Source organism: Planococcus citri, chromosome 5 (assembly GCF_950023065.1).
Source record: "Planococcus citri chromosome 5, ihPlaCitr1.1, whole genome shotgun sequence".
Taxonomy (NCBI): domain Eukaryota; kingdom Metazoa; phylum Arthropoda; class Insecta; order Hemiptera; family Pseudococcidae; genus Planococcus; species Planococcus citri.
In genome coordinates this window covers 55,664,295-55,687,645 of record NC_088681.1, presented here as the reverse complement: position 1 = coordinate 55,687,645, position 23,351 = coordinate 55,664,295, and the positions used below count along the sequence as shown (strand labels likewise).

The following is a 23,351-nucleotide window of genomic DNA, read 5'->3' as shown; positions in this document are numbered from 1 at the left end:
ATTTTGGTCAGTTTTTTGCAGAATTTTGCACATAAAAAAAATTGAGATGCATTAGACTCGTCCATTTGATCAGTAGACACCCTAATTTTAATTTTTTTCCTGAATATGTACCAAGATTTTTGCAATTTTGAACGAAATTTTTGCAATTTTTGAGGCCACAGTTGGTCTTTTTTCATTCCTTGCTCTGTTTCAAATCTCACAAGATCTCAATTTCAACGATTCGGTTGCAAATTTTATAAGTCTGTAAAAAAACAGACAACTTTTTATCATTTTACTCTCCCATCTTGTTGATAAAATTTTCATTCTTTGAAATTTTCAACATTTTTTCGAATTGAATTCTCATTTCTCACCCGTTATCGCAACTTTTCAAAATATTTCCAATCAAATTCGATTAAATTCTGCCAAGTCGTATATGAAAAGAAAACACCAAACATTTTTCAACTCGATTAAATCCGGCTAATTTAAACCGAAAATATTTTCCCAAAAGTCTCAAGTTGACCTCTAGAAAAACGAGAAAATTGGCCTACAAAATCCTACACATTTTCGAGATAGAACGAAGGCGTTTGTTGTGCTTGTACAATATATAAAAGTCAGTCAGTATTTCCATATCAAATCTCAAATCGATATTTTAAGCTGGGTTTATATTTTCGCTGTAAAGCTACCGGACATGTTGGCGACATTTACGAAATTTTTTACGCTCGTCGTCAATAATATAATTATAAAGACGAGGATAAAAATACTTCGCGAGTATTAAAAATAGAGGGGAAGACTACATTCTTGTGAAAAAATTTCACAGTTGATATTTTTAATCACATCTATATCTATTACAGAGTCATTGATCGTCATTAAAAGTAAAACCGGTTCGAATATTAAAAAAAAAAAAAAAAAAAACATACAAGTAAACGTTACGCAGGGCGCCTCTGTCTGGCAGGATATCATTAAAAATCGTACTAAATTAAGATTAAATTTCGCGTGTAAAAATCAATGCGGACGTTAATGCGGGAAAATTGATGACAAAAATATAATTTATTTGGTACACGCAGCTTCGTATGCAGCTGTGCGAGTATCTTGGGCGCCTCCTTGCCTGGTATGGGTTTTTTATATGTACACGAGTACGATTCGCTTCTGTGTACTAAATGTGAACTACATAACCGGAAAAGCGTACAGAAGATATATTTTTTCAAAGCGTAAAAACTTATTTTATACGGGTGGCTTTTGAACGTCGCCTCGACTCGTGTTTTTCGTTGCCTTTACAGCAATTAGGATAATAAAGCAAGCTGCTAAATTGATGCAGCGATATGAAAAAAAGTAAAAGTTTACAAAAGTAGGTATAGTCGCACGTTACTCTCTTGTGAGTTTTTCTCCGTCTCGAGTTTTTTTTTCTCGCTCTTTTATACGCTATTTTGTAATAAGTCGACTTCATTTGCAGGTAATTGACGTATGTTAGCGTCTTTTTTCCACTGCCTTTTTCCAACACGTTATTGTTGTCGAATAAAGCTGGAAAAAGAAAATTGTCATAAGCGTGTATGACGTGAGATTTTCGTGCATTCGTTTCGTGCTGGAAATTATACCTCATTGATGGAGTTTTTTATTTTATTATACAAGGGTGCCTTTTTTTTTCACTTCGCTGTATAAAGAGATGTGTTTTCAATTTTTTTTCCATATTTTGAAAATTTTCCACTTTTTGGTATACGAGCAACGGACGTAAACGTTTTCTCGAGCGTGAATTTTGTCGTATTTGGCGAAGGTTTGACGATGACTTTTGATCAAGTTGCTGTATGCATCAGACTGCATGATTGCGATGCTATTTTACGTACGAGAAACAATCTCGACTCAGAAATGAAAATAGAAAATGGTTCGTTTTGAGCGTAATTGATAGACTACGATTTGTCAAGTGTATTTTATGTACTTCTAACAAGCGTCTGTAGTTTGGATTTCAATTTCCTTTTGAATTTTCCAATTCGATACGGTTTATTGTTTTTTGCGAAATGAAACAAAAACATCAGAAATGGAACAAAATCTATCAATTTGGAGTGTTTCTTCGGGGGTTTTCAACGTTTTATAAATTTATAGGTCACTTGATAGAAAATGGTAAAATTGCTCCCCTTTTTTCATACATTTTCATCTATAATGAAACACTCTTTCCCCCCACAACCTTTATTACCTTTGCGATAATAGATCGTACCAAATATGCTCGATGCTTTCAAAACATTTTTCACAAATGATCATAATTATTTTAACGTCTCAGTGCATCGATCATTTCAATATCAAATGAATCAGTCATTTCGAAAACCCCATAAATCACCATTTAAGGGGTTTTTTATGTTTTTCACTGATTCTGATGGTGCTTTGCGAGCCCTATCGGATAAAGTTGGAAGGTAGCTCAAAAGTGCATATTTCAGCGTTTGTCATTTCGAAAACCCCATAACTCCTGCATTTACAGGGTTTTTGAAATCATTTTTTTATAAGACAAACAAAGAACATTAATTTCATGAACATCAACGTAATTCAATTTTTTAATTTATGCCGCGAAATGGATAACATTTTTGTTGCTTCTTTATTACATTACATTAATTGAGTCGTAGATTGCAGGTATAACTTCAATAAATGAATGAAAATCCATACTCAATCATTTTGGGTATTGTAGTTACTGGATTTTCTAGGATTACGTGTCACTTTTCAGGTTTTAAAAAAAAGTCATTTCGAAAACCCCATAACTCCACATATTTCACAATGAAATTGCTCGCAGCCTACAAAACTTCAAGTTCTGGTAAAGGTACAGAAATATTTGTAATCATAAGACCTATCGATTACTGCACAAGTTTACTGTTATACCATGAAAATAAAGCGCACAAACAGTTTTTTTCATTTCCTGAAAAATTTTAAAAAGGTTCAGAATGGGGTTTTCGAAATGACTGATTCAAATTCAAGCGCGTTTCGTTAAAAAAAATTGATCACTCCCTCTCCTCTCGGTTCATTTTTAAAACCTCCCAGTATTTCGAAAATGGAGAAATATTTTTTGGCCATCTTTAATAATATCTATATATTATTTTTCTATAATTTTTAGCAGATATCAATAACAAAATCAATTTTTCTAGTGTTTTGCTCAAATTTCAAAATATTTTATCAACTTGTAGTTATTTTTTATTCATTTTTGTGAGTGTTAAAAGATAGTTTATGCAATTTTTGTACAATTTTGTTAAGGTTAATGATTTTCTACCGATTTTCTCGCAATTTCCAGTCCCTTTTGAAACGCTTTTTACAAAATTCAAATGCTTGACCAATTTTTTGTAATTTTCAACAATTTTTTTTTTTTCAATAATATATAAGGATTTTTTACAATATTTTACTCTAAAATTTTTCAAAGTTTTAACAAATAATATTGATGCAATTTGCTCTGTTTTCTGAAATTTTGATCTGCTTTTTGACTTTTTTTTCGATTTTTGAAAAACTTTGTCCGATTTTTGCCAAATTTTTGATCAAAGTGCGTTCAAGTTTATTTTGATTAATTTTTTTCAATGCTTTAAAATTTTGTAATTTTTGTAACTTTTGCTCAATTTTTGACAACTTTTTTCCAATTTTCCTAAATTTTTTTTCATTTTCCAATCAAAGTAGTTTGATATTTCGTTGACTTTTCCAGAAATTTTGTTCAACTTTCAAAAGTTGATTGAATTTTCAAAAAAATTGTTGCACATTTTTCAATTTTGTTGAATTTTTGAAAAATTTTCAATTTTCAAAATGTTGCTTGGAGTTTATTTTGTTTTAGAATTTTGCTCGAATAGATGTTCCAACATTTTGTTGAGTAAATAATAACGTTCTTAAATTTTTTGAAAATTCTCTAAAAAAAAGTTCAATTTTGCAAAACTTTGTTGAAATTTCGATACTTTTTGTGAATTTTTTCAAACATTTTTTTAGGTTTTTCTTTACTTATTTTTGTTGAAATTTTCTAAAAACGTTCTTTCTGAAATTTTTGGGTAATTCTTCAAAACTTTGAAGAAATTTTTAATGAAGTTTTCAAAATTTTTTTGCATTTAAAAAAAGTTGATCAAATTTTAATCTATTTATTTAAATTTTCCACACATTTTGAACATTATATCAAATTTTTCTCAATTGAAGACGTCATAACAAAAAGGGGTATATATGACACATATGTCCTTTTTGAGACGAATCCATATTGTTATTCTTCTGACCTTCCTCTATCATATGAGACCACCCCCACTTCACAAAGTCGAAAAACCAGTGAGATATCGCCATTTTAAAACTGTGAAGTCGATTAAAAATTTACTTTTACAGAGATAATGGGTTACTCATAGTCGATTTTGTGTTGTCAACCATTGTTTACCTGGTTTAAATCCAAAAATTTGCTCAAAAACATTTTTAAATTAAGAAAAAAAAATTACTTAGCCAAAAAAACTTGTCTTTTTTGCTATTTTTTTACTTAACATAATTATAGCGATCTTTTTTCAGAGATAATGGGTTACTCATGGTCGATTTTGTGTTGTCAATGATTATTTACCTGATTTAAATCCAAAAATTTGCTCAAAAACATTTTTAAATCAAAAAAAAATTTGGCCATGCAATTTTTCACTTTAAAAAGGACATATAATTCGAAATGTTTGAGCGCTTACCGCTAACACACAGTTTCCTCCAGACTGACGGTTCATAGCATTTCGTATAGTTGGATAGTGGGAAAATAAGATAAAATCGTCACCATGTTCAAATATGCACATTTCTAAACTTCACAAGCACTCAAACTTTCAAACAGCTTTTTCTCAAAATACAACTTTCACACATATGTCCTTTTTGCTATGACGTCTTCAATTTTGTTTCACTTTTGTTCAATTTTCAGCAATTTTTTCAAGGTTTAATAATTTTTACCCTGCATTTTTCTCCTAAGAAATCCAAAATTTCGCTCATTTTTTTTTTCATTTTCTCCAATAAAGTTTTAATGGTCTTTCTAAATATTCGTAGCAGCATTTTGTTGTGTTTTCAAACATTTTGTACCATTTTTCAACATTTTGTTTAGTTTGAATATTTTGTAACGTTTCGTTGTTGACTCCCCCCCCCCAATTTCAGTTGAACTTTCCAAAAGGTATTGTTCATTTTCTGAAACTTTGTTGAGCTTTTGAAAATTATGTTCAATGCTTCGAAATATTTTCAACTTTTCTTAAATTTTGTTGAACTTTGCAACACTTTGTTGAATTTTTCGTTTTTTTTTTCATATTTTTCTCACTTTTTTGTTCAATTTTTCCGAACTTTTATTCAATTTTCTCACATTTTTGTTGAGTTTTCTAGAGTTTTGTAAAGCTTTGTTCAGTTTTTCCATTTTTTTTTTAGTTTTTGAAAATTTTATTCAAATTTCTTCAGGTTTTCCAAGTTTATTTTGCAATATTTGCCAAATTTTGTTAAATTTTTCAAAATGTTAAATTTTTTTTATTTTTTTATTTTTTTTAATTTTTAAACGTTTAGTCTAAATTTTTCAAACTAAGTATTGTGCAAATTTGAAAAATTCTGTTCAACGTTTCCAAAATTTTGATCGTTTTTTCTAAATTATGTTGAATTTTTGCAAAATTTTGTTCAAATTTATGCAGATTTTGTGTCATTTTTGGAATTTTATTGATACTTTATGAAACTTTAGCAAATTTTCATCAATTTTCGGTTATTCAGGAAACATTTCATCATATCTTAGTCGTTGTTAATCATTTTCTAGTCATTTCAACAGGTTTCGATGACCATTGCCCGTACATATTACAATATTACATTTTGTTAATATTTTATCAATTGTGGATAGTGTTCAATTGTCTGCAAAAGATTTGCAAATTCTTCTCAAGTTTTGGAATTTTTTTAGCAACGTTTACTTTTCAAGTTGAGATTTTTTGAATTTTTCTGTGCGGAAGTTAGTTCCTTAGAGAATTTGTTGAAAATTGTGAACTTTGTTGATGATGATTCATACATACAAAATCGGCCAATGACTTTTATAAATTTGGCAACCATTTGGATTTTAAATTATCTAAATCTCACAGTGCAAATTAACTCCGAATAAAACACAATATTTAATGCCTAAAAATTACGTAAATAAACTGCCAAACTCGAGAAGAATTCGGCTATAATCATTTTTAAAATTTCAATGTCAATTTAGAAAAAAAGAACGCAATTTTCCATCAGACAATTCACCCAATAATATGATCACTCTATTAACCCAAATACATCGAAATCATGCTTCCTCTAAGAGAATCCACATCCAAATTAATTCATTCAGCGAATGAGTAAACACCAAAAAAAAAACTTCTCTACATTTTCAATGCCGAAGCTCATTTAACTAACGGAATTTTATTCCAATTAAATTTCACTCTGTTACGGCGCATTTGATTTTTGGCAAATATTTACTATACGCGTAGGAAAGTAAAAAAGCTTGGCCACCGGGGAGAGAAAACACAAAGTTCAAATACCTCGCAGTCTCAACATGCTTTGTATACATATAAACTTGTACACATTTATAACACAGACTCATAAGCGTATTTTACGTACTCGTACTTCCGCGTTGACATGTCGCAAAAAATGAATCCCAACTTATGCAAACAATTAGGTCAGCGAGGATTAAAATTGAACGATTAACGCGTTCGTTGGCAAACCTCACTCTTCATCTCTTCTTCGCGAGTAAGTAAATTTCATCTCTGTAGTAATTCGTTTGTATAAAAGATGTTGGATAAGGCTTAAAGAGGGTATTTTCTTCGGGTACCTTTATATTTGTACTTGAGGGTATTTGTACTTTTTCGTGTACCTACACGCCGGTAGAAAATATAAGCTTTAAACGCCCCTTATCAAAAATTGATCCGTTTAGGTGCATTCTACCTAATTCCCATATCGTTTTAATCCTATCATTATGATTCATTTGTACTAAAAAGTGTTCTCAACTGTAGCGTCGTTTTAAACACTAATCTTGGCCAAACTTGATACATCATTTGGTGTAAGATCTTCTAAGTTTAAAGCTTATTGAACCGTTTCTGGCAGGTATTTTGATTCCCTAACGCCTTTCATTAAACAAACTCGCCTTATTTAATCCGGTACTTTCGTCTGCAAAGTTCAATTCAGCGTTAGCTAAGCTAAGCCTTTGCATTATTTTCAATTGCTCTGATTCCTCGTTGAATTATTTATCCGGATAAATCACCTCAGCCTTCGTTTTTTACATTCTGGTGATGTTGAAATTTACTTACCCACCACTATAGGTAAGTCCACGTGTTTCGTTTTAATATTTTTTTTTTAGAACTCGGTGGGTACCTTGAAAAATCCTTATCGAGCTATCTACCTGTAGTGCTGAGACCATATTGTAGCTGTAGAGAAAGTTTATCCAGTCGAGCGAAAAATTCGTTACGCACTTTCTACGCTAATTATAAATATCAACGTATGGTCTCTCATTTAAATATTGCAAAGCGCATAAGAAGATCCAACGAGATGAGGTAAAGTTTACCTAACAAAATATACAACGTGGTGTTTAACACGTTCCCCATATTATTCAATTTTTCGATGAACTTTGGTTATTTTCTTATCGAAAAATGTCTGGGGGAAGGTGTGCTCGTGTCGTAAATACCAATTCGTTAATTATTATTTGTTTCGATGCTAAAAAACAGTCCAATTTTTTCACAAAGTGTTTGAAATTATTACGTACGTAACTCATTTTTTTCAAAATCCATCAACTTTCTTCTCTTCAACCTCCATAAAATTCAAGTACCTTGTTTAAAAATCAATCAGATCCCTCTCCTCTTCACTTCATCGAAACAAATTAGGATTAATTAACTACTTTGTAAATCTTATAACTTCCCAGCCATTTTGATGTACATACTTTCCACTTGCTAACAAACCACATCACACACACTTTAAAAGCATTCAGTATTACTAAGTTCCAATCTCCTGAAAACTTTTCTCCAGTCGTGACCGGAATCAGATTCAGATTCGAGTATTTACGTTTACTTACATTTAGAATTTCAAGGAAATGCGCAAAATGGAAAGATTTCTCAGTCGTGTTTTTTTTTTTTTTTTTTTGAAAACTTTCCACAGACGAGTGGTGAAAAAGGATGAGTTGGTTTGATGTGGTGGTTCATTACTTAGCCGTCATTTACAGATTTTGTGCTCTGTTTTCTACTGCTGCTGTTCAACTTCGTGCGATTTTTTTATGATGTGAAAGAAATACCCTGTAGCTATGCAGCTTTTCTTTGGTTCGTACTTTATAAAGGGTATGAATAATATGGGAAACCTGGAGCGGTAGGATGTGATATTGCAGAGTGATGCCGATAAGTAGGTATATTTTAAGTAGAATGTAGTTTTGATTGAATGAAATTTGTTTGTGTGTTTTTTGGATTGCATTAGTCTGATTTAAGTAAGCTGCAGATAAGTCAAGAGTTGATATTTCAGTAATTCATCACTTTTGGCGTTAATTAAGAAGGTTAATTAAATTTTGCAAACATAAATACTAATTTTGTTCAATTTTTTTTCAACTTCAGAAGTCTCTATGTAAGTGGTCAACATTATTGGAGGGGGGGCTGAGGGAAGTAATAGTCCGGCATATGACAATAGGAGTAGTTGCACCCCCCCCCGCCGATCCTCCTGGACAACTTTTTTCTTAAAGGGGACATCCTAAGGAACATCTTAAAGCAAACTTGCCAATAAAAAAGTTGGCCTTACTTACAAAATGGCGGCCATTTTGATTGACAGGTCAGCCGAAATCGCAGATTTTGCGTTTTAACATAGGACTTGCACGAACTTTTTCAAACTTTACAAAGGTAGATCGAAAGATCATGCAAAAATTTATCACCTGTCAAAATTTCAAGTGCTAAAGTGCATTTTTCGATTTTTGGTGAATTTTTGAAAATCGAATTTAGCTCAAAAATGAGGGGAAAAATTAAAATTTTACCAAACTGACCAAGAAAGCTGAAATTTGGGATATACCCTATTTTCGACATGCCAAATCGATTGGAAACGGTTTCAACCCGTTTTGAGCAGTTCTGGAGCCTCCAGCAGATTTTTGAAACTCGAAATTCCCACAAAATTCCATCAAATTGGAGTTGTAAAGCTAAAATTTATTCTAAAAACTAATTTCAATACGCTACGAAGTACTGCAGGTGAATTTCAAGTCGTTTTGGATCCTCCAGCGACTTTTTGAAAATTACTGGAGCCTCCAGTAGATTTTCGAAACTTTAAATTTTCACAAAATTTCATCAAATGGAGATGGAAAGCTGAAATTTACTCTACACTCCAATTTTAACACGCTCTGAAGACGACTTCAAGTGGGTTCAAGTAATTTTAGGGCCTCCAACGACTTATTGTGAAAATTACTGGAGCCTCCGGCAGATTTTTGAAATTTTAAATTTTCACAAAATTTCATCAAATGGAGATGGAAAGCTGAAATTTACTCTACACTCCAATTTTAATACCCTCTGAAGACGACATCAGGTGGGTTCAAGTCATTTTAGGGCCTCCAGTGATTTTTTTGAAAATTACTGGAGCCTCCAATAGATTTTTGAAACTTCAAATATCCCCAACATTAATTTATCAAATAGAGTTGGCAAGCTGAAATTTACTTCGCTGACTACATGGTGGTTTCAAATGGTTTTTTCAGTTCTATTTGAGACACCGCAGAGTGTACATCTCCTAAACTTTATATAAAATGCCTAGTAATGAATTCTCAAGACGCTGAAGAAGCTGAAGCCATCCGTGTTAACCAAGCGCGCATGATCTTGAATCTGCAAGAAAATATCCGTGCTGGCCTAAAGTTCGAAGGCGCCAAATTTGTAAAACCAAAAAAAACAGCCAAATCTGCACAATCTCAATCAGCTTCGTTAATTCCAGTCAGGAACAAGTTCGAAAGTATCTCTGTGCCGGAAGAATCTAAACCAAATGAACAACCTACCAAAGAAAAAGATACCAACAATCAATTAACAACAACAAAATTCAGAGTTCCTCCAATTTTTCTGGCTGATGGAAACATTAAGGAACTAACCAGTAAAATAGCTGAGCTTGGTTTAGAAGATTATGATGCAAAAGTATTCGGCAAGAGAATAAGAATTCGTTTATCTACCCCTGATGACTATCGAGCACTAACAAGATTCTTCGATTCCAATAATTGGCAATATCATACATTTCAAAACCAAGTTAACCATCTGTCAGTGGTCATCAAAGATATACCTACCAGTTTGTCAATAGAAGATATCGAAAATGAATTGATTGATAAAGCCATACCTGTTATTCGTTTGCACCGTCTCTTCAACAGAAGTAAAGAACCTCTGCCAATTTGTGCTCTTACAACCAAAGACGATGACGATGGAAAACAAATCTTTTCTTTAAAAAGCATTTATCATGTACTGATTCGAGTTGAACCACGAAAGAAGCCTGATATTGTGCAATGCAAGAATTGCCAAGAACTTGGCCATTCTAGAAATTATTGCCGAAGACCTCCTAAATGTGTGAAATGCGCAGAAAACCACCTAACTTCCAACTGTCCTCATGGAAGACTGCCTCAACCAAAATGTGCAAACTGCAATGGTCCACACACAGCAAACTTTCGCGGATGCCCGATGTTTATTAAAAAACAACCATCAAGTTCTGCTCCTCAAGCTCCTGAAAATGTTAACATATCCAGATCCGTGCGCAAAACTCCAACTATCGCAACACCGGCAGTAAGCTATGCAAAGATTACAAAACCTCCTGATGTGAATTCTGATCAGTTATTACATATGGATATATCTGGGATTATGCAGCTCCTCAACTCCCATATTGAAATGGTTAACAACTTGACTGAAGCTCTTCGATTAACACTACCACTCTTACAAGCTGTGGTAAGTAAATTAACCAAATTCATTCAAAATGATAAATAATTCTAACCATTATTCTCTTAAAATCCTCAACTGGAATGCAAATGGTGTTAAAAACCATGATCTTGAATTAAGGAGCTTCCTATCCATACATGATATAGATATAGCATGTATATCAGAAACACACTTAACAACTAATGATAATTTCAAGATTCAAGGCTTCAAAACTTATCTAAAAAATCGTAATAGCATAAAAGCATCTGGAGGGGTTGCTATCTTGATTAAAAATGAAATTAAACACAACGCCATATTAATACCCACTCTACAAAATCTAGAAACTGTAGGTATTCAACTTGAAAATTCCCACTTAAATCTTATAGCAGCTTATAAAGAACCTCGCAAAAAATTACTATTCTCAGATCTTCAAAAAATTAGTGAAGTTGATAAGAAACCTCTAATCATCTGCGGAGACCTAAATTGCAAAAACATCATTTGGGGTTGTAACAAAACAAATGGGAATGGTAAAAAGCTGCTAGATATTTGTAGTAATTTAGCCTTACAAATAGAAAGCCCTAATAACCCTACTTTCTTACCAACTTCAGATATCTTGGACATTGTCCTTTATAAAAATACTAAACCAACTTCTCAAACTGTCTTGAATGAATTAAGTTCTGATCATCTTCCTGTTTTGATAAAACTAGATAATCAACCTATATTAAACCCCCCCTCAAAAATCTTGCAAACAAACTGGTCTTTATTCAAGGAAGAATCTGAAAAAATCTCTTTTAACCATATTAACCTTCAAACCACAAATCTTATTGATGATGCTATTTCTGAAATAACAAATAAAATAAAAACAGTTTATAACTTTAGCACTACAGAAAAAATTCTTCCAAAGTTTAAATGGCAAGTCCCTTTACGTATTTTAAATCTTATAAAAATAAAAAATAAAGTAAGAAAAGAATGGCAGCAATTGAGAAACCTAGAAACTAAAACTAAATTGAATCGCTGCATTCGTGAAATTAAATTTGAACTATTTAAATTTCGTAATGAAAAATTCCAAAGTTTCCTTTCTAATATACCAATCAACAACTCTGATATCTGGAAAGCTACAAAACAAATAATAAAATTGCCTCAAGATATCCCAATCTTGGGAGATATTCCAGCTACTTCAGACCAAGAGAAAGGTATTCTTTTTGCTAACCATTTTCAAAAAATATTTGGTAGGAAAATTTCTACCACACAACAAGAAGAAAATCTAATGCAACAAACTATATCATTCATCACTAAGACTCCCACAAGAAGAATTAAAGAAACCAATGCTGCTGAAGTTAAAACTATTCTTAAAAAACTTAAAAACAAGAAATCTCCAGGCATAGATAGTATCACCAATTTAACTCTAAAAAACCTTTCTGAAAATTTTATAAACCAACTTGTAAATATTTTTAATGCCTGTCTTAAACTATCCTATTTCCCCAAAAATTGGAAAACTGCTGTCTTAATTGTGATACCTAAACCTAATAAACCAAAAAATGATCCATCTAACTACAGGCCTATCAGCCTCCTCTGTTCCCTCTCCAAAATTTTTGAACGTATTCTTCTTAAACGAATCCTTAGTAAAATTTCAAAAAAAGAATCTATTCCTTTTCATCAATTTGGTTTTCGTAAAAAATACTCTTGTGTTTACCAAGCCCAAAGAATTACTAAAATCATTAATGATGGGTTTGAAAACAAATTATATTCAACTGCATGTTTTCTTGATGTCAAACAAGCCTTTGATTCTGTTTGGCACAATGGTTTACTTTATAAATTATGTCAACAAAATCTTCCCTTATACTTGATTAAAATAATAAAATCATTTTTAGAAAACAGGTCGTTTACTGTCCGGATAGGTTCTAGTTTTTCTCCTATTAAAAATATAACAATTGGTGTTCCGCAAGGTGCTGTTTTAAGTCCAATACTTTATAACCTATTCTGCTGTGACTTCACAGCAGGACAAGATTCTGTCATTGCATCCTTTGCTGATGATATCTGCCTTCTCCACCAAAACGCTAACCTCGATATAGCTATTAATTCCCTTCAAAATTCTATAAATACTTGTTCTAACTGGTTTAAATGCTGGAAGCTCGAACTTAACCCAAACAAATGTGAATCTAAAATCTTTTCTCTTCGTAAAATTGATACCAATATGAACATTCAAATTGATAATACCTATTTACCTTGGAAAAGCGAGTCAATCAGATATTTAGGTATTCATCTAGACACAAAATTAAATTTTACTGATCATATTGATATCAAATTAAAAACTGCCTATAATCGTTTAAATCTACTATATCCACTTCTAAACAAGAGATCTAATCTCAGTATATCAAATGGTAAACTACTTTACACATCCTTGATTCGTCCTATCTTGACTTTTGGTTCTATAGTATGGATAGGTAGCTCTAAAACAAATTTTAAAAAGCTCAACACATTTCAAAACAAAATTCTTCGCATCGTAACCCACAGCCCATGGTTTGTCCGCAATTCACAAATACATAGAGAATTAAATGTAACAGATCTGTACACTCATGCTCTAATTTTAAGTATGAATACATATTGTAATATGTCAAAATTGTCAAATTTACGTGATATTCTTTTACCAACAGTAAACAGAAGATTAAAACCTAAACTAATTCAAGACCTATTATAAAATATGACGTAAGTTTGTAGTTTGTGATAGTACTTTGTGTACTGATACAGTAAATAAATATGATGATGAAATGGTTTTGAAGCTCCCCAGCTACTTTTAGGAAATTTCAATTTTACAAGAAAACGTCATACAACCTTTCAAAAAGTTGCTGGAGGCTCCAAAACGACTTGAAATTCACCAGCAGTCAACTTCGTGGGGTATTGAAATTAGTTTGCAGAATGAATTTCGACTCTCCATCTTAGTTCGATGAAATTTTGGGAAAATTTCAAGTTTCAAAAATCTACTGGAGGCTCCAGTAATTTTCAAACAGTCGCTGGAGGATCCAAAACGACTTGAAATTCACCTGCAGTACTTCGTAGCGTATTGAAATTAGTTTTTAGAATAAATTTTAGCTTTACAACTCCAATTTGATGGAATTTTGTGGGAATTTCGAGTTTCAAAAATCTGCTGGAGGCTCCAGAACTGCTCAAAACGGGTTGAAACAGTTTCCAATCGATTTGGCGTGTCGAAAATAGGGTGTATTCCAAATTTCAGCTTTCTTGGTCAATTTGGTAAAATTTTGATTTTTCCCCTCATTTTTGGCCTAAATTTGATTTTCAAAAATTCACCAAAAATCGAAAAACGCATTTCAGCATTTGAAATTTTGACAGATGATAAATTTTTGCTTGATCTTTCGATCTACCTTTGTACAGTTTAAAAAATTTGTGCAAGTCCTATGTTGGAACGCAAAATCTGCGATTTCGGCTGACCTGTCAATCAAAATGGCCGCCATTTTGTGAGTAGGGCCACTTTTTTTTGAGTACAAGGGCTAGAAATGTTCCTTAGGACTCCCCCTTTAAGAAAAAAATTGTCCCGGGGGATCGACGGGGGGGGTGCAATTACTCCTATTGTCATATGCCGGACTATAAGTTTTCTGTTAAAGATAATAAAAAATTCACTTACAGGCATCAATTTTTAATCTTTTTCGATATATTTTTCAATTTTGTGGGCTTCATACAAAGGGACCATACATCATTTGAAGGACCAAAGGAGGGTTTTTCTTGAAAATGTGGTTACTTAAAAGTTGATACTCTCCTATAGAAATGAAACCTTTTCGAAAAAATTTGTACAGATGTCAATTTTGCATTTTTTTTTTGGTCGATTTTAAATTTCTACAGACATCAATTTGTTACCTTTTATTACGTATTTCTCCCAAAAGGGGAGGGGAGTTCCATACAAGAGAACTCAAGATCATTTGGGGATCCAACAAAAGTTTTTCTTTGAAAATGGAGTTCTGTAGAACAATTTATAATGTGGAAATGAGATATTTTCAAAAAATTTTCCCTAATTTTGATTTACTCGTATTCTCATTTTTTCAAGTTTGGGAGGGGGGGGGTCCTTATTAGAGGTTCAATATGGTTTGAAGTTCTGAGAAAAATTCTTCTTGAAAAAGGGATTATTCGGTAGAAAAATATTGACGCAGAAACGAGAAATTTTGATGAATTGAACTTTTTTTGATTTTTTTTCAACTTGGGAGGCTACCGGTAACATTTTTTTTGCCTTATAGAGGAAAAAATAAAAACCATGGAATTATTTCTCACCAGAAGTGACAACCGGGGGGGGGGGAGAGAGAAAATTCCAATTTTGAAAAATAAGGTACACCTTAACAAATGATCTCATTATTATAGGGCTACATGAATATTTCGAAAGATAGTTTGGTGATCATATTACAGTTTTTAAAAAGACTGTAGAATTCATCCCCGTTCTCCTTTTGAATTGAAATACGCGAATAAATATATCCCTCATTTCTTAAACAGCCTCTCTTTTTGTCAAAAATAGGAAAAAATCTTACCTTTTGCCAAAATTGCCAAATTGTCTCTTTTTTTTCAAAAAGCCTCCTACAGCTTCCCCTTTATTCAGAAATTGCCAAGAAGTATCATAGTACCATTTTTTGCCAATAATTCCCAAAAAGTCCTGCTTTTCGCTGAAATTGTCAAAGTATTGCTTTTGCCAAAAATTGTAAAATATTCTCGCTTTCTAACAAAATTGCTGAAACTTGTTTTTTTGCAAAAATTTCCAAGTAATCTCACTCATTTTTTGAAAAATGTGTCCAAAAATCTCGTTATTTTGCTCAAAATGGATAAATAGATCTGATCAGACCTCAGAAAATCTAATTCGATCAAAAACTCTAGCCAAAGAATGTCCAAATCTGATTTGGTCTGATCTGATTTGATCAGTCCGGTCAGATCAGATGTGATCGAGTCTCCCCCCCCTCCCCCCTGAATTAGATCATGTCCAAACAGATTGAATCTGATAAAACTTTGATCCGGTCTGCACTGATTTAATTAGATCATTCCAGATCTAATTCGGTCTGTTCAGGTCAAATTGGACCCATGGAAGGTCTTTTTTTTTTTAGTTCCCCGAGCCTAACAGGTGGGGCAAATTTATTCTTTTTTAATATGGGGATACAGCATTTAACTAGGCACACCCCCATCACCTCAACGTGCCACAAGGCTTTTATGAGGGGGTCCCATGGAAGGTCTGGATTTGATCAAGTCTGGTCAGATCTTAATCAGGGGTTCCCTCTCCATTGGATCTGTTCAAATGTAAACAGATCTAATCCCTTCAAAGCTTTGATCTAGTCAGATCAAATTGAACTTATCAAGTTTCTCTCAATTGAATCTGTTCAAATCTAAACAGATCTACAATTCGATCAAAACTTTGATCTGGTCAGGTCAGATTACATTTTCTATAGAATTCTTATCTGATCATAATCTGGTGTAAGGAGACCAAAACTACGTGGCCATGGGTTATTTTTGGGGTAAAAAGGAAGGGTTCAATTGAAGAAGTGCATAGAACCTTTTCGGTAGAAAATTTAGTGTGAAACAAATTATTTCCCCCTCCCTTATAAATGCAAAAAATTTTCCTTTGTTGTTTTGTAAAACTTTGAGAACATCTCAGCCAGAGTTATTTCAATAAAATTCACTCTTTGAAATTGAAGGTTGTTCCTGCGTGCAATTTGAAGGGTTTGAGTAAAGATGACCTTGGCCCAAAATTGACCTACATCAACTTCCTTCTGCTTCTTTCCAGTTCCAAAAAGAAGAGTTTCGGGGCTTTTTTTTAGGTTTTTAATTTTGTCATCGTTGAATCCTCTGGCTCCCCCCCCCCTGAAATTTGAAAAATACTTCAGAGAATATCCTGTAAAATGTCCTTGGGAGAATTTCAACTTTTCAACCCCTCCTCGCTCCCCCCTCTCCAACTGCGAAAGAAGTCAATTTGAGCACATATTCACAGGTTTTTTATTTTGTGTTCTTGCTAGAGTCTGCCTCAATTAATCTAGAATTATTTTGAAATGATGATTACAAAAGTAGCTATTTCTCCCTTGTGGCGATGTAGGTGAATTTTATTTGAGAACGAGAAATTCAAGCGTGAATTGAAGATTCGAGTTTGATGTTACTTATCTTTGTAATCTCCGACCCAATCAGGATTATCAAAGTATCTATGGATTTCGTAATTAATCAGATCATTATACATGTACATAATTATCGAAGTTCTGTTTTCGAAAAAAAAAATCGAATACCTACTTGTAAATTTCAATTTTTTAAACGCATATCTCTAATTATTTGCTATTTATCTATTATCTTTGTAGGTATGCTTACGTGAAATAATCATCGTATCGTTTTTTTCCTACGAAATTAGTTTTCGTCATGTTCTCATTAATCTGTAAAAAAATATTCTTATCATTTTACTCTCTCTCTAATAATCTGTGAAATGTACGAATTTCATGTGAATTTCGATGACTAGATGTACAGGCTTTTTCTCTTCTTTCGAAGAATGTCTGTCTGTATAAGGTTCATTCGCAACATTCAAGTATGTACAAACGAAATAATTTAAGAATAACTCGATATTGCAATTATGAAAGGAGAAAGAAGAGGGAAGGGACCACGAATAATGTAGAAATATGTGTATTGTGTATGCAATTATGTATTCGTACTTGAAAAAAAAACTATGTTTAGGTGTGCAGTACAATATTACCTACTCGTATGTATTTTATCAAGTCTACAGTATGTCTCGTATGTACATATTATTGTGCATATTACTGGCATAATGAAACGGTTGATAGGCGACTGTGTCTATTTTTATTGCTACGGTTTCTTCTTCGACAAGGTCAATATAAATAAAGATAAAAGTTCAATATACATATTTGTGTAATAAGAAATTAAGAATTTCCTTATAAGGTAAACGAACTTGTCTACTTTTTCTTCAATTCTCTCGAATACGATATGGATTTTTTTAGAAACACGATTTTAGTCGATTCATTTTACGAGTTTTTCTACTCGTTTATTGTCTAGTGGGTTGAATAGGCGATGTGATGAAATTGCGGAGAATTTGATTTTTTTTTAGCAGTTCTTGGTGTTTGAAATGTTTGGACTTCGCGGTTGAGCAAAAAATGGATCGAATAAATTCAGGTAGAAAAAAAACCATAATAAAATCGACCTTTATTTGGGTCGGTATTTTGACGAGGGTCGATTTTGAATTCGTTGTTTGTTAAATGAGAAAAAAAATTATGAATGGAAATCATTTTTTTTTTCATTAGTATTTTTCATCGATAAAAATATGTAAGTTACGTGCGAGCAGGAAAGACGAAGGAGAGTCAAGTTGGAGACGAAGGAAACGACAATATTTTTCAACATTAACGATTTTTCTTAAAATTAAATAATTTTTATGATCTTTAATAATTACGTAAATGCTAATAGGAAATGACATATTTCTCACATTACTGCATCAATCAAACGTGCTTATTTTTATAAATTTCTCGAATTTTACGATTTCCAAGATACCTATGTCGTAAAGTCTAGAAAATTTATTAGGTAGCTAGGTATAGGTAGATATCTTACGATATTCAGCCATAGCTATGCTTCATATTTTGCAATTATTATTTGTATAGGTACTCTAATTAAAACAGGCAATAAATTCAGCCATATTTGTTCAAGGGCAGAAGCTGACTGATTTTGAAAATTTTTCCGTGAATTACATAGTTTCGTTTCTCATACTCGAGCACGAGGGTGTCATATTTTCAAGTTTAATTTGAAATATCGGTTGCTCAACCTGAAAAATTCGATTTCCGAAATGTAATAATTTTTCCATATTTGTGAGAATTATTATTGTAATGTAGGTACAAAAAAAACAACAACAAGATTTTCGGATTTGAAAGATGTGATTAGGAGGAAGAAGACGGGGGAGGAGGGGGGGGGTTACTCGATTTTCCCGATTTTTAAGAATTCTATGTTGGTTTTACATTATGTAGTGCGTTTTTGGGTCACAAAAATTATTATTTTTGAATGCAACTCTTTTTGTTAGAGGAGAGAGGTCCTGGGGATTTTTTCTGATGGTAAATCGACGGTGGGAAAGGGTATTTCTTTAGTTGATGAGGGGGAGAGGGGAGGTAAATGGTGCTTTTTAAAATTAGAAAAAAATTGAGAAGATTTTTTGAACAATTTTTTTCATTTTGAAGCCTATTTGTCTAGTTTCAAAACGAGATTCCCTATCATGGAAAATAATCTCAAAATGCAGGTTGTCTCTTACACGAAGTTCCAAAAAAATCGCTCAATAATTCCGAGATTTTCATACTTTGCTGGAAATATCTCAGAAACGAAGTCTTAAGTTTAAAAATAGACCCTTGCCGGCAGAAGGGACATTTCAAGCTCATCAATCCTGCTCCTTTATTTTCATTTTTTTTTTTTCAAAAAGCTCTTGGTTTTTTTTCAAAAAGCCCCTAGTTTTTTTTCAAAAATTGATTTATGCGATGAAAATGGTTAGAAATCCAACTTGAACAATCAATCTGGGTTGAAATTTTCAATTTTTACTCAAAAAATTTCAGAAACAAAGCATTTAAAAAGATAGTCACAATTATTTGTAATTTTTTTTCTCGTAATTAGTTTTTCTCAAAAATTGATTTTTTTAAAAAAATTAAAATTAAAAACTTTATTTAAAATGAAAACCTAGAGTTGAAAAATGGGCACGAATTCAACTTTCGTTTCATTAAAATTTGATCATAAAAATTGTAAATTGAATTTTTTTTCCAAATTCATGTGAAATTTGCAAATTTTATTCAATAATGCAAAATCACAATGCAGATTTGTTTCTTGAAAATAACAAGTGACTTTTTGGCATTTTATTTCGGAACCAAAATAATCGACATTTTTAAGGTGAAAGAATGTTCTCAGAGATGAATGGAAAACGAAGTTTAACGAATCAGGGCCTTCGAGAGCTGATGCAGCCCCTGGGCTAATGTCATGTTGGGCTCCATTTCTAAAGCAGAAGTTGTATAGAGGTTTTTGAAGGGTGGGAGGGGAGGGGGGTAGGTGTCGACTGATATGGGCGAAAAATATCAATTTTTCCAATTGATATAATATTCATAATTTTATGACTTCTGAATTTTTTTCGGTTGGATTTTTGGAGGCCTTAAATGTGAAATTTGTTTACTTCAAAACGAGAAACAAATTCATTTTAGCGAAGCAAGAGCGAGAGCTTTTAAAAATTTATATTTCGAGATGCCTAAAAATGAGGGTTTCTTTGTCCGAGGAGTTTATTTTTTCGTATTTGAAATATTAGAATTTGGATGACGTTCTTTTGTAGAAAAATAATTTTGAAAAAGAAAAAAAGATCAGTTTTGAGTAAAGCGAGAGTAAAAGGTTTTGAAAATTTGTATTTCGAATGGCATAAAAACGATATTTCTTCAAGTGTGAGAACGATGAGTTTATTTTTTGATTTTTGAAATTTTAGAATTTGAATAATTGTTTTTTTGAAGAAAGTTGATTTTGAAAAAGAAAACTTTTTTTTTTTTTTTTCTTTGGGGGTGTTTATAATTTTAAGATTATTACACCCGAAAAGGGGGGGGGGGGGTTAGATTTGGTTTTTAAGGTTGATGTTTTTTATTAGGGAGATGAATTTTTGAATTTCTGAGGGTTCGTCAGGGATAGTAGGTGGGTTTTCTTTTATCTGTAGTGTAAGTCTGTTTTGTTTTAGTTGGGGACAGTTGAAAAGTATGTGTTGGATGGATGTGGGTTCGTTTCTGCAAAATTGGCATGAGGGTTTTGGTTCTTTTTGGTATAAGTGGTTATGAGTAATTTTTGTGTGGCCTATTCTTAGTCTAGTAATCAGGATTTCTTCTTTTCTGTTCAGGTGGCCTAGATTTTTCCAGGGGAGGGTAGTTTTTTTATATTGGAAGAGTTTGTTTGAAGTTTGTTGTGACCAAAAGTTCTGCCAGTTAGTAAATGTGTTGTGAGTGATTAGAGATTTAATGTCATCAGGAGTGAGAGAGGTAAGAGGGGAGGGGGCAGCGGCTGTTTTTGCTAATCTATCAACAGTTTCGTTTCCAGTGATACCTATGTGGTTGGGAACATACATGAAGCTAATTGAGTAATCATAATATTGGAGGTTAAAAAGGGACTTATGTATGTCTTGGACTATGGGATGGTCAGAAAAAATGTTTTGAATGGATAGCAGTGAACTTAGTGAGTCGCTTTGGATTAAGAATTTTTTATTTTCTGATTGAATGGAAATTATATCTATTATAGGCAATGTTTTATGGCAGTGAGTTCAGCAGTAAAAATTGAGGCACAGTTGTGAATTTTGAAACTGAGAACTTTGTCATTAATTGAGTAAACATAGCCAGTATGAATGTTAGAAATTTTTGAACCATCTGTGAAGCATAAGTTATATTCAGTATAGTTTGATAACAGTTCTGAGTAATGACTCTTGATTAATAATGGGAAGTGGTCATGTTTTGGGTAGTTTCTTAAGTAAAATTCCATCTGTATAGGTTTGAGTGACCAAGGGGGATAAGATATTGGTTTATGTATTAGGTTTTTTAGGTCAATTTGTAGGTTGTTCATATTTTTGATAAATTCTGGGATTGGACCTGAAGTATGGAGGAAATGCTGGGAGCTGTAGACATTGAGTGACCTTTGAAGAGGGTGAGATGGATTATTTGCAACAGTTGTCAAGAATTTGTTTGTCATGAGAATTTTCCTAAAATCAGGAGGAAACTCTGCAGCTTCACAATAAATGCTATCAATTGGAGACGAATAGAGAGCACCTATGCAGATGCACAAGGAGGAATTTTGAACAGTTTTGAGAATGGTAGTAGTTTTATTTGACAGGTTTGTAAAGCATGGACTTCCATATTCAATTTTACTACGTATCAGAGCTTTGTACAAGTGAAGCAATAGTTGGCGTGATGGGTTATACTTTGGATTTTTAACAATTTTTAGTAAATTTTGACGTTTGTTAAGTTGAGCTTTTATGTTGAGAAAATGAGGCGTCCAAGTAAGTTTTTTATCAAAAGTAAGTCCAAGGAATTTGGTAGTTGGTTTACAAACTAAAGAATGTCCTTTGAATTCAAGGATAGGTTCTGGGTAGGTTTTATTTCTCTTGGTAAAAAGTATACAGTGAGTTTTAGATTCAGAAAATGTTAGTCCATTTGTTTCAGCCCATTTTTCAATACAATTTAGAGTTTTTTGGATCATTTCTGAGGCTAGTTTGATGTTATTTGAACGTATTGAAATGTTTATATCATCTGCAAAAATTCTTAAGGAAAGAGGTTGAGGAATAATACTACAGATATCATCAATTTTATAATTAGGAGTATAAATAGTATGGTGCTAAGCACAGAGCCTTGAGGGACTCCATTTTCAATATCAAAAAGTTCAGAGTATGTATTTTCAATTTTGACTCTAAAGGTACAATTTGATAAAAAGTTTTGAATAAAGTAAGCTAAATGCCCTCGAATCCCTATAGAATGTATTTTTTGAAGTATTTTGTATCTCCAATCTCCATGCTTTGTCAAAAGCTTTTTCAAGATCAAAGAAGACTGAGAGTTCAAATTCTTTATTTTGAAAGGCAGTATTGATTTCCTGTGTAAGACTAAAAAGATGGTCCAGAGTAGATCTTTTTTTCTGAAAGCCACTTTGAAAAGAACTGAGGGAATTTGTAGAGTCAATATACCAAGTAAGACGTTTCATAACCATTTTTTCTAGAATTTTACATGGGACAGAAGTTAAGGAAATAGGCCTGTAACTGGAGGGTAGGTGGACATTTTTCTCAGGTTTAAGTATGGGAATGACAGTTGCAGTTTTCCATGTTTGAGGAAAGGAATCTAAAGACCAGATTATATTATAGAGGTTTAGTAAGTCATTTTTACTGGTGTCAGAAAGATGTTTCAACATATATGGATGAATATCATCTGGTCCAGGTGAATGACGTGAGAAGTCCAAGCGAGAGTGAAAGCTGTTGAAAATTCGTACAAATATTTCGGGAGGCATATTAAAAACGAAGTTTTTTTGTGATGAGTTTATTTTTTGGCTTTAGTTTTTTTTCTACATATAAATTTCCATTTTGATCTTGAAAAAGAAAAGAAAACAAGCCTGGAGCAAAGCGAGGCTGACGCTTTCGAGAATTTATGTTAGGAGAAGTAAAAAATAATGTTTTTCTTTCATCATAGGCCCATTATTTGGCAGGGCCTTCCAGAAAACGTGGGCTCGGGGCAAACTGCCCCCTCCCCCCTACTCAACGGCCTTGTATGTTGGGACTGGGAGCAAGAAAATTTGCAACAAAAAAATTTTACATATATGAAAATGAGCACATCTTAAACATCATATCGAGTTTGTTGTCTCAATGTTTCTATAATTCCCCCTTCTCTTCACCTCGTCCTCATGCTTATCTACACATTGATATCTAATTTATTACATTCACGTTGAAAATATCAATCGAAAGACAGTCGAGTTATGCCATAAAGAAAGAAAAACACCTCAAAGAAACATGTAGCCGATAGCTTTATCGATACGAACCACGTTGAAAAATTGACAAATGGA

At 32.6% G+C, this 23,351-nt stretch overlaps 1 protein-coding gene across 3 annotated transcripts in view; it reads left to right on the top strand.

Moving 5' to 3' along the window:
* The window catches only part of LOC135847171 (uncharacterized), a 354,358-nt gene that overhangs the window by 196,476 nt on the left and 134,531 nt on the right, over positions 1-23,351 (top strand). The gene's annotated exons all lie outside the window — the stretch shown is intronic.